This window comes from Dreissena polymorpha, chromosome 12 (genome assembly GCF_020536995.1).
Source record: "Dreissena polymorpha isolate Duluth1 chromosome 12, UMN_Dpol_1.0, whole genome shotgun sequence".
NCBI classification, from domain to species: Eukaryota; Metazoa; Mollusca; class Bivalvia; order Myida; family Dreissenidae; genus Dreissena; species Dreissena polymorpha.
Window position 1 is genome coordinate 41,476,683 of NC_068366.1, and position 12,999 is coordinate 41,489,681.

Consider the following 12,999-nt stretch of genomic DNA (forward strand, 5'->3'; position numbering starts at 1 on the left):
CCTGTTTAAGAACATCAGAAGGAAACATGTTGTTCAAAAAAGTTCTTAAAGTGTTCAAGAATAGTTGAAGAATAATTCAAGAACAGGAAAGGTCCTTAAAAAGTTATTGAACTGTTCCTGAAGTCAGTTCTTGAACAGTTCTTGTACAAATGTTCTTAAAATTCTCTAGAACAGGTCAAGAACTCTTACTTACAGTGGTGAAAATACTATGCATATTCATACTTACTTCACAGGTTTCACAAATCTACAAGATTATAATGCTAGACATTTCAATATTACTTTCAAAAATATTTATGAAACATTTAGCACAAAGGAATTCATGAATTATTCATGATTGATCCTCAAAGTCTGTCTCAGAAAAGTCATCAGAAATAATTGTTCATGAAATGTTCATTACTAAGTATTTATGGTTAGATGAAGAACTGTTCATGAACTTTGAAATGTTCAACAAAAAATCATAAACTGTTCATGAACGTGTCTTAAGAACAGTTCATGTCCAAAAGTTCATGAACCAAGATCAGGAACTTTTTGAGAACGGTTCATGAACAATTCCTGATTGGCTTGAAGTGTTCATGAAATCATAAACAACATTTTGCCAAGGTTACTTCTATGTCGCTTCAGATGTAACCTTCATATTTGGTATGCATGTGTATAATTATGGACAAGGCTTTTCCATACGCCACAACATTTTGACCCCTGTGACTTTGACCTTGAACTTAGGGTCTGTGTTTAGGTTTCGAAATATGTGTTTATGTTTCAAAAAATGCTCATAACTTCTATCAAAGCGTTTATAGGGGGCATATGTCATCCTATGGTGACAGCTCTTGTTCCAATAATCATTATGTCAATAAATTTGAGTTGATGACGTGATGTATAGGTCTTATGAATCCCAGTCTGGTCGTACATTTTTTTTCAGTAAACAGGACCCAATGTCCTGTGACCTTCAAATACTTTTGGGAATGTCTGGTTTATCGGATCTTCATTAAACTTTTTATAGAATATTTTTATGCCCCCCTTCGAAGAAGAGGGGGATTATTGTTTTGCACATGTCAGTCCGTCCGTCGGTCTTTCTGTCGGTCCGTCCACCAGATGGTTTCCGGATGATAACTCAAGAACGCTTAGGCCTCGGATCTAGAAACGTCATAGGTACATTGATCATGACTGGCAGATGACCCCTATTGATTTTTAGGTCACTAGGTCAAAGGTCAAGGTCTCAGTGACTATTTAGTAAAATGGTTACTTTTTCTTGTTTGTCCGATAAAGTCCACAGTTTTCATCTGATTCTTTTCAAACTTGTTCAGTGTCTTCATATTAATGATGACTTGAACCCTATTGATTTTCAGGTCACTGGGTCAAAGGTCAAGGTCACAGTGACTCGAAATTGTAAAATGGTTTCCGGATGATAACTCAAGAATGCTGAGGCCTAGGATCATGAAACTTCATAGTTACATTGATCATGACTGGCAAATGACCCCTATTAATTTTTAGGTCAAAGGTCAAGGTCACAGTGACTCGAAATAGTAAAATGGTTTCCAGATGATAACTCAAGAATTCTTACGCCTAGGATCATGACACTTCATAGTTACATTGATCATGACTGGCAGATGTCCCCTACTAATTTTCAGGTCAAAGGCCAGGGTCACAGTGACTCAAAACAGTAAAATGGTTTCCGGATGATAACTCAAGAATAATAAAGATCATGAAAATTAATAGGTACATTGATCATGACTGGCATATGACCCCTGTTGATTTGCAGGTCACTAGGTCAATGATCAAGGTCACAGTGACAAAAAAGTATTCACACAATGCTGCCACTACAACTGACAGCCCATATGGAGCATGTTTTACAAACAGCCCTTGTTTAAAAAGAGCAATATCGAAGCAATAACTCCCTTCCCCTTAAATATGAGAAAATTTTGAAATCCTGCTTGTTTACGTAATTAATTCCACAGTTTTCATCCAATTATTTCCAAATTTGCACAGTATCTTTATATCAATGAGGACTTGAACCCTATTGAATACGAGCAGTGTCGGAGAAATATGTACACGAAGCACATTACTCACATGTATAGTCCATCTTCATGAAACTTGGTAATAACATTAAATTTTGTTCAAATGATATCAGTGGATTTCAAAACTGGTCATGTTGGATGTAAAACTAGATCATTAGGTAAAATTGAAGAAAAGGTTTGTTGACATACTTGTAGATAACATTTATTGCATATTTTCTCATGACATTTGGTAAGAACATTTGTCACAATCATATCTCAGACTAGATCATAAATGATAAGTGGGTGTTGTAGGGTGAACTCTAGAGGCCAAATTGATTTTATAATGCTCGTAAAAGCATTTGTTTTAATGATATCTCGGCCAATTTTAAAACTTTTGAAGTAATAACATTTGTCCAAATGATTTCAAGGTTGAGTTCAAAGCTAGATCACTAGGTCATATTTAAAGAAAATATTATGAACACACAGTAGAAGTATTATATGTTTCCTCAATATCCTAGAAACTTGCTGAACATTTATTTGAGTTATTTCTCCACAAAATAAGATATGATTTAAGTCAATTAATAAACATGTCTTTAATGCAGCCGATAGTTTTGCTAAAATTACATGCATCTTTTTTTTCACACAAGAAGTTGCATGTGTGACCCGCTCTTAATGAAGCTTGCTCAAAACATTGATAAATCATAATATCTGTTCTGCATAAACATTAAACTTTTTTTTTTAAATGACCACCAGATGTCGGGGCTGTTTTAATCACCAGACCATGAGGAAGTGCTATAATTGTAATCACCCTATTCGGTGTAGTTCGGTGTGTGGCTGTAGTATTAGGTGTCCGTTTTGTACCGTCTTTGTTACCACTTTAGATTCACATTTTAATATATTATCAATGAAACTTTAAACTTTGTTAGAATGTTTATCTAGACAGTATTAAGGCCAAATACAAATCTGATTCATGTGCGCAGCCGGCGCATACAAAACTTCAATATTGAATATGCCTGAAATTGGTGCCAAGCTTTCATGTTGCATGCAGCACAACCGTGTATATGAATTCATTACTCATCATATGTTTGGCCTATAACAAAGGCTTATTAAATAAAGTAATTCCAATGTTTTTCACACTGTCATAAACCGTATAAAAAACTGTCGTGTATGCACTGTTTGAAATTCTTTAAAAAAATGATTTTAAAGTTATTGGAAAAAAGCATCACTTACCGGTGTGTTTACATCCATTGACATGAATTAGTGAACCCTTTAAAGTCATGTGATCCTGCTTCCTGAATATATGTCAAGGCCGAGTTCAAATTGTGTGTCATTTGTGTGTTGAAAGTAGTTTACCAGATGAACAAGAAGAACATCCTTTGTGGAACTACAGAGACCATATTTCATGACTCACTCTGGAAACAACTCAGAATGTGTACCGGTATCTTGACAATATCTAGGCCAAGTCTGAAAGTGGATAACATGCATCTAGAAACAATGTCACCAAGTCAAATCTTAAACTAAATTCTGAACACTCCAGTGGGGTCAACAATAGACCACCAGTTGAAGCCTTCCACAATTCATGTCCAGGAACTCAGATTAGCCCTTAAAGGGACTGTCAACCACGACGACGAATAAAAGAAAAGTTGTAAAATACCGTATGTTTTTAGCATTATAAGTTTATATTGATTACAGGGGTGGCGAAATCTCAAATCAAAGTACTGACAGTACTGGTGTGACGATGCTTTTGAAGAGGAAGGATATAAAACATCAATTTAAGTCTATCTATATCACCACAATTGTGTATGTTGATACGAACATTAGGGTACGATAAAAAATTTGGGTACGAAAATTTTGGTTACGAAAAAAATTTTGGTACGAAAAAAATTTGCGTACGAAACATTTTTGGTATGAAAAAATTTTTAGGGGTACGGGGAAGTAGTACCCGTGGGTAACTTGACCCATTGAGCGAAACTTGGAGGCGGGTCACATTCTTGTTCATTAAGTATGGCAATACCTTCATGATGATTCTCGAAAGTAGGTATGAGCACATAGCCGGACAATGTGAGCTCAATCGTATGAGCACTTGACTATCCGAGTTCGCCCACGAACATATGGATAAGTTAACTAATAGCAAAATGACCTTAAACATGTATATGCTGAAATCTTACAATCGAACGAAATATCAAATATGGTATATACACTTAGGTGGTTGTGTAATTTCTGTTAGAATATCGTATTCAATACTGTGAAACCATTATTAATCGTCAGGCATTAATTTTCATAAATTTCGTCAGTCGACCGATCGGTGAATTTAAGATCCTAACGAACAATCATGCTCTATATTTGAACAAAAACAAACACTAAGTTGAACAATATTTTAAAACTTTACTGTAGACATGAGGCATTAAATTCCAACATAATCCATGCACACATTCACTGCTGTTTCGTAATCAAGATTAATCCGGTTTTGACACAAAGGGATGTAGATTACACAAGGTACTTAACTGACACGTTACACTTCTTTAAAACGCGTGTGCAGTACAGCTGTATCGAATGCGTTGACTTCGTTTATGTAGAATGGTAATGAATTAGCGCTAATTGTTTATAACTTTATTACCCATTAGGTGCATTGTGTTTTTCAGGGGTGTTGCATATTAGCCATCACGCAGCGAATGCCGATGAAAGATAATAAACCAAATGAAAAGATGACGATGTGTGATCAACATGCGTATTTATCACAAATTAATAAAGAATATATTAATTGCTGTTTGTTGTTCGATTGTTTGCGTTTAACCACACTTATTACTATTTTATATGTATCAATTTATTTATTTTTAAATTATTGACATTATTGATTTATATACCGGTAGTTTACTTTTAAAGAACAAACACACACATAGAGTTTATAATTTTAATGTTGATATCAGAATAAAAAAGCATTTTATTGGAAAAAAAAAACACTTAAGAAACTGGAACCTCTTTCGTATAACACAAACAGTTTTAAAACGGTATTGACAGCATTTTAATAAAAATCATACCAACTAGAACACATACCCAAGAAAATAAACAAAAGTGACTAGTTTGATTTGCTTGCAAAAAAATACTTCATTTCATTTAGAGAGCAAAAAAACAGGAAACAACATTGTTTCATCAACACAACATGGACAATTTTTTTTAAATCAGTCCAGCTTTAAGACTAATTGGCAATTGGCTTCGTTGTTACAAACACTCGTTAACGGTTATTCGATCCCACTTGTCCGCTAATCATAACAATGAACATGTGAATGGCATACATTAAGAGAGTCCATTACTGTCCCTTGATAACAAAAGACTAGTTAATTGGCATGTGACAAACAGGCCCCACCTCCTGCAGTGATTCTCAAGTGTGTTCCCGCATTCGTACCACGATTTTTCGCAACTGCGATTGATCGCGAATATGTATTTCACACAAATCGGATAGTGACTGACGCATTTTTTTAAAAATTCAAAATCAGAAATCGGCGAATTTAAATGCTGACGAAATCGTCATTTTTATAAAAATGCCGAAATTTTGTGCTGTCGAAAATAAATGGTTTCACAGTATGTAAATTTTAAATGATTGTGCCCGCACTTGAGTTTGTTGCCTTGTTTGAGTCTATACGCGCCTAGGCTGCACCCAGTCTGTGTATTTGTGTTTTTCCAAGGTAATGAGTTACCTCCGCGCTGAGGCTGCATAATGTTAGGACCCAGAGTGTGTCCAGCATTCCTACCTAATAAGATTAGATTGACGACAGTTGGGACGAATTTTGAATGATAGCTGCAATTTTCAGCTATTTGTTTTGTACTGAAATACTTTTTAATTTTTTATATGGTCAATAGCTGCGGGGGGGGGGATGAGATTATCCGCAAAAAACACCTGTCCGGAACGGTGACCACAAAACATACAAAATATAACATTGCGCTGGAAGCGGGAATCGAACCGGTGTCGTAAAGGTGAAAAAGCGAACGTCCTTACTACTGCGCTAGCGGGACGGACAATTACGCCTAGAAATGTTGTTATATCTATATATATCATAGCAGTGCAGCGTTTACAATTTGCAGGTTCGAAATTGTTCGCATTCTTTAGTTTTGTGATCACGTAAAAAGTTAATATTACATGTTTTATTCGCAATTTATTTACTAAATCGAGAACAAATAGCAAACAAAATAGAGAAAATATATAGTTGTTTCATTGGTCCATAAAAATAAAATGGATGTAAAATTACTAATTAGCTCATCTATTTTTTGAAAAAAAATTATGAGCTATTGTCATCACCTTGGCGTCGGCGTCGGCGTCGGCGTCGGCGTTGGCGTTGGCGTTGGCGTTGGCGTCGGCGTCCGGTTAAGTTTTGCGTTTAGGTCCACTTTTCTCAGAAAGTATCAATGCTATTGCATTCAAACTTGGTACACTTACTTACTATCATGAGGGGACTAGGCAGGCAAAGTTAGATAACTCTGGCGTGCATTTTGACAGAATTATGTGCCCTTTTTATACTTAAAAAATGGAAAATTTTGGTTAAGTTTTGCGTTTAGTTCCACTTTTCTCAGTAAGTATCAATGCTATTGCATTCAAACTTGGTACACTTACTTACTATCATGAGGGGACTGGGCAGGCAAAGTTAGATAACTCTGGCATGCATTTTGAAAGAATTATGTGCCCTTTTTATACTTAGAAAATTGACAATTTTGGTTAAGTTTTGTGTTTAGGTCCATTTTATTCCTACAGTATCAAAGCTATTGCTTTCATACTTGCAAGATTTATGAACTATCATAAGGGGACGGTGCAGGCAAAGTTATGTAACTCTGACTGGCATTTGGACGGAATTATGGGCCCTTTATACTTAGAAAATTGAAAATTTGGTTAAGATTTATGTTTTGGTCACTTTACCCCTAAAGTATCATAGATACTGCTTTCATACTTGGAACACTCACAAACTATCATAAGGGTACAGTAAAAGGACAAGTTGCATAACTCTGGTTGTCATTGTTACGGAATTATGGCCCTTTTTTGACTTAGTAACTTTTAATATATGGTTAAATTTTTTGTTTCGATCCACTCGAAGTATCAAGGCTATCGCTTTCAAACTTCAAATACTTACATGCTATCATGAGGTTACTGTACCTGGCAACTTGAATTTTACTTTGACCTTTGAATGACCTTGACTCTCAAGGTCAAATTATTAAATTTTGCTAAAATTGCCATAACTTCTTTATTTATGATTAGATTTGATTGATACTTTGATGAAACTACTCTTACCTGACATACCACTATAGACTTCACCCAAACCATCCCCCGTGCCCTCCCCCCCCTCCCCCCCCTCCCCCCCCCCAATTTTTTTAATTTTTTTTTTTTTTTTTTTTTTTAAGATCATCTCACAAATGACCACCACACCCTCACACTATACCCCCACCCCACCCCCCCACCCCACCCCACCCCCCAAATTTTTTTTTTTTGATTTTTTTTATTTTTTTTTTTTGAAGATCATCTCACAAATTATCACCACACCCTCACACTATACCCCCCCCCCCCCGATTTTATTTTTTTTTTTTTTTTTTTTTTTTCGCTTTTTTGGAAGATAATGTAATAAATGTCCACAACCCCACACTATACACCCCTCTTCACTCCACTCCTCCCTCCTTTGTGATTGAAAATGAGAGTCCCTTCACCTTTAAAAAGAAAATAGATGAGCGGTCTGCACCCGCAAGGCGGTGCTCTTGTTTTAAATTAACGTTCTGATACACTTATTGAATCTGTTTCCCCAGGATATGCTGTTCTATTAATATTTACCTTTATCAACACGAACGACAACTCTGCTAGGAGAATGTTATCAATGAAAATCAACGAGCAATCTTCTACGCAGTGGCGAATGACAAGGGAAGTAACTGAAAAATCGAGTTATCTCAATTGGACTGGATCGGTCTTTTACATAGGTTCCCATTGTGAAGAATTTTTTTACTGGTTATCAAACCTTAGACGACGTTGTTCCAGCATCGTCAAAAACTATACTTGTCCACCGACAACCATTTAGGAAATTTAACTTGCCCGTTGCTGAACTACACTTGTCCGTTAATGTTTTTATAAATTATAAACGCATTTATTGATTAATGTTAAATAATGTGGAATATATCAAAATGAGTATGATTTGCTTGTTTTGTTTATAATTGTATTTCAATGGTACATTCATTATAGCAGTATAATATAAACATTATAAAGACTTTCTCAAACTTTAAATCTTGCAAATGTGCTGAACATAAGTACATTGTAATCTTAACAAATTAAACTAGTCCAATATGTGGACCTCATCAGACTGAGGCTCCGCTACTGGTAGCAATTTGATTATATAACCATTGAAAATCTGTTAGCCAAGTTTCTTGAAAAGTTCTGGTGCGTTTACTTAGATCATATTTTTTATCATAATCTTTCTTAGTTTTTTGGGAGGTGGACTGCTCAAAGCTTCGGGTTTCTGCTCCGTTGTTGAAGATTAAAAAAAAAGTTTCATCTTTACCATTAAAGTCGTCTTAAATAACAAGGTAGACCGTGTTTTGATTATCTTAGATTGATACTTTTTATTTCCGTCTGATTGTAAAAATAAAGAAACAAGTCTGTACACATGTCTAACAGTCAGGCCCAATGCTGAAAATGCGGCATGCTCCCTGTCTCTTATAGAATAAGGAAGATCACTGTGCAGGAAAGTGCACGTATTTTATCTTGATTGCTCCGCAAATAGCACTGACAATGTAATCGCGTGTCAACATCTGGTTTTGTAAAACTTAATTACGGCTTTAATACAATGTATTTTGTATACCTGGACGCGACTTTTAAAAAACTTGTTGTCCACGGACAACTTAATTGAAAAAAGTCAGTTGCCCAGACAAGCAAAAGTACGACTCTGGCAACTCGGACATTTGATTTCGCCACCCCTGGATTATAATAGCACGACAGGTATATTACATTACTTGAAATAAGTTGTTAAGTTTTCATATTTTCAGTATATTCGGTAATAAATTTTACTGGGTATGTCTACCAGGTAACTACCAGGCAAAAATATAAATAACGCCAGTAGATTGAAAATCATCGTCATGTGGTAAACCCAGGAATGCAAATTATGCATGCGTAGTGAATTGTATATATTTTATGTATACAATTATCAATATACTTATTTGTAGTGTGTATATCGTTATGTCACAAATTTTTCGTGATGTACTTTTGATTTCACATCGCGAAATTGTATTACTTAATATACTGAAAATATGAACTTTTTTCAAGTTATGTAATATACTAGTCGTGATTTTTTTAATCAATACAGTAGATTTCGCTTAATTGAATAGCCCATTTGTCACGTCCGAATATTCAATTATCCGGTGTATTCAATTATACGGAATAAGTTATAGTTTCAAATGTTATCACTAACCGGGTGTAATCCTCCTGGAAATTGTGCTTCTCATGCATAATCAAAACATCCTTTCGACACGTAAAGCGTTTAAAAAAAGTTAATATTGGAATTTAATACTGATTCCATTATAAATATAATATAAATGTTTTGTTGAATTCCCAAATGAGAATACAAATTTTGTAATCCAAAACACACTTTCTAGCTTTAAATAAAACATCCACATGTATTTCCTTTGCCCCCAACAAAAAGCTAGCGAAAACTATGCAGCAATGTACAATGTTATGCCATACGGTGCGTGTAATGATTTTTCCTATTTTCATTTTATTGCTTACCCAACGCTTACGCTAGCAACATCTATTGCTCATGTATTGTCCTGGTAAAAAGCGCGCGAAAATAAGCGTGGGTGTATATACAATGTCGAAGGAAAACTTTGTAGCGAGGTGAATGCTGTATTTTTGACGTTACGCTCTTTCAGGTAGTTTAGTATTGAAACAGATAATGTACTGTGTACTGATTTACCGGAAAATCTGGTCAATACTGGATTTAATTTTGGTTATTGTGGAAACATGATCAGCAGTGTTAAGACTCCGATGTTTTGACAAATGTGTGCGTTTTCGATTGTTTGACATCATGTTTAGATATGATTTACTGTGACGCATTTGTGTAGGTTTATATACACGAACTGAGAATATAGTGTAACATTCCATCACCTATATATTGCAAACTGTCGAGCAAGACATGTCAACAGTTTGTTTCTAATCAGCAACACACTCTTTTATTGTTTCTAAGCGACAACAAACTGTTGAAGTGTGTTACTCGACAGTTTGCATTCGAAAGTTTGCACCGGACTGCACACGGGAGACTCCAGTGTTTGCATTGTACCTGCTTGCATACTACGCCTGTTAGTCACGTGACGCTTGACAGATGCTGCATACATGAATGGTGTGAAATGAAAACAAAGGCAGTCAATTGAGCGTGTCTGTCGAAATCGTCGATACGATGCATATCCTTGGAGATTAATGACATTCTTTGCTGGTTTATAGTGTGGATTAGAGTGTTCAATAGAAAATGAGCTATTCAATTAACCGAAATACGCCATATTTCCTATCAGAATATGTGGAATTTTTACAACGGGAAGAGATGCAAATGGTTTGGTGTTTTCAATTTCTATGCAATTAACTGAATTATTTGATTATCCAATATTCAATTAAGTGGAATCTACTGTATAAACTAATAATTGTAAAAAAATGCGGTATTTTACAACTTTGATTTTCTTCGTTGCCGTGGTTGACAGCCCCTTTAAGGTTCATGATGACTTTCTTTATTCATACTATGTTTTTTGTTTAATTATAATATGACATGATGCCTACATTCTTTATACTTAGAAGAAAGTCAAGAGTGGGCTATTACCGGTTATTTTAATAATAATCATATAGTATTGCCTCTAGAAAAGTAACATGTGAATTGATGTAACATATGCATTGTTATTGTATGTGCCTAAATATTTTTTTTTGTTAAAATGCCCCTTTTAATTTGTATTCTAATTAATATCGTTTCGGGGTACACAGTTGGTTATTGGTCAGTTGATTACTATTCAATCACTTACTGTCCCCCCTGTGGTTGTATTTCAGACTATGCGTACAAGTAGCTCCATTACCTCAGGCTGCCGGAGGGAAGTCAACCAACTTCAAGAACCTGTCTGTCAGCACGGAAAATACTCTTTCACAACTGAAACAATGTCAGATGTATCAGGAGGACAGAATCAAGTCTCTTAAGGTTTCATACAAAGAACATGAGAGGCTTATTGTGGATGGTTTGCGTGTGAATATAGTATCATATTTACGCGAATGTGAAACCAGCACAGTTAATACAACACATAAACATATGCAATACCCAATCAGTGAAATGCGTGAGGAAATCAAATATTTATTAGCAGATTTTGAGAAAAGCACTATTAAGGAGAAGAAAGAAGAGCTAAACCTGAAACAAGCTCCTCTCAAGGTTGTGAGAAACAGCTGCATTAGACTTCACTATGAATTGTTCCATCTCCATGTAGCCATACCGAAAGTACTGGGTAAAGAACTCTCTTTTATTGCCAGTAAAAAATGTCTGGAAAATATACAACAATCTGATATATTTATAAAAGAGAACTTTTCAAACAAGGTTTTCACTGTGAATGGGAAGTCTGTCCACAATGTAAAAATGCCAAGTGAATCAGGCACATGCCAGATCACAGCAGTATGTGCTCTCCAAAATGGACAGGTACTGGTTGCAGACTACTATAATAAGAGAGTAAAGCTTCTGAACCAGAAGTACCGTGTGGTGAGCCACTTGGATGTGAGGGATGGCCCATGGGACATGTGTCTTATCACACCCACTGAGGTTGCAGTGGCTTGTTACATACATGGGGTCCAGTTTATCGCAGTAAGCCAGAGCCAGCTTGCCAAAGGCAGGAAGCTTAAGTTACAACATTATTGTATAGGTATTGCCCACAACCAGGGTGACCTATATATCTGCTCTCGTACTGCTCTGTACAAGTTCACATTGAGTGGCGAACTGGTCTGCAGACTTTATAAAGATTCATCAGCTGATTCAACAGGTAAGAATCATGGTGGATTCATCCTAATAACATGTGTGATATGTACAGAGATTTTCTAGCCATTTTAAGAAAAAGAGTCTCGTTAAATTGATATTTTTAAAATCGATAAAATGGCACATTGGGGAATTTCGTTATTGACTAAATGGACCGATTTTTTCTTAACAACAAATATTCGGTCTTTTTGAAACTAAGGGCAAACAAGAGTTGTCTCGCATTCAGGTAGGTATCGGGTAACAAGTAAACGAACCAAAAGAAAACAAGTTATCATATGCTTCTCAGATCTCTGAAATCGTAATATTTACTGTTCATTTCAATCTACGTATACAGTTATTTCTTTATTGATTGATATACTTATATACTAGTTTGTGTACATTAGTATTTTAATGCTGTATTGCCATATAACTTTGCAACCAAAAGCTCTTCATCAGTAAAAGTTAAGCACCACTGATAATTAAGCTTTCTGCTTTTAAAACTGTGCCTGTTGCATTATTCAATTGATTCCCAACATTTATTACGTTCCTGTCAAGTATTTCATTGATTCATTCACCTCAGTAATGTGGGTTTATTTTAAATATTGATTGATATTCTTCTGTCACTGTGACACTTTACTAACAGTTTCTGAAAGAAAAATTGTTTTAACAGTAATTTCATACCAGTTAACTTAGTACATTATTTTCTTGATTTTACGATAAATACTTTATGATGTTTTTTAACTGATTTTTTGGTTTAAATATCTTCTTGATAATACTGTGTGAGAGTGTTGTGATTGGTCATAGTTCAGTGTTGTGTTGTTTATTTTGAATGTCCACTGACAAAATTAATTGACCGGGTTCTTCTTCGAATACAGCACTCCTTCTAGCACTCTCTTGCACTACGGTGTATTGCATTCACCTCTGTCGTGGGCTCACGGACTACTTTCTACCACACGTGACTTTTAGTCACATGATCATAGTCGCATATTCAAAATGGCCGCGCCCATTGGCTTTGCTTTATCTGA

General features: G+C 35.4%; 1 protein-coding gene across 4 annotated transcripts in view; it reads left to right on the top strand.

Annotated features, from left to right (window-relative positions):
* Positions 1-12,999, top strand: part of LOC127852880 (uncharacterized) — a 240,960-nt gene that overhangs the window by 198,738 nt on the left and 29,223 nt on the right. The gene's annotated exons all lie outside the window — the stretch shown is intronic.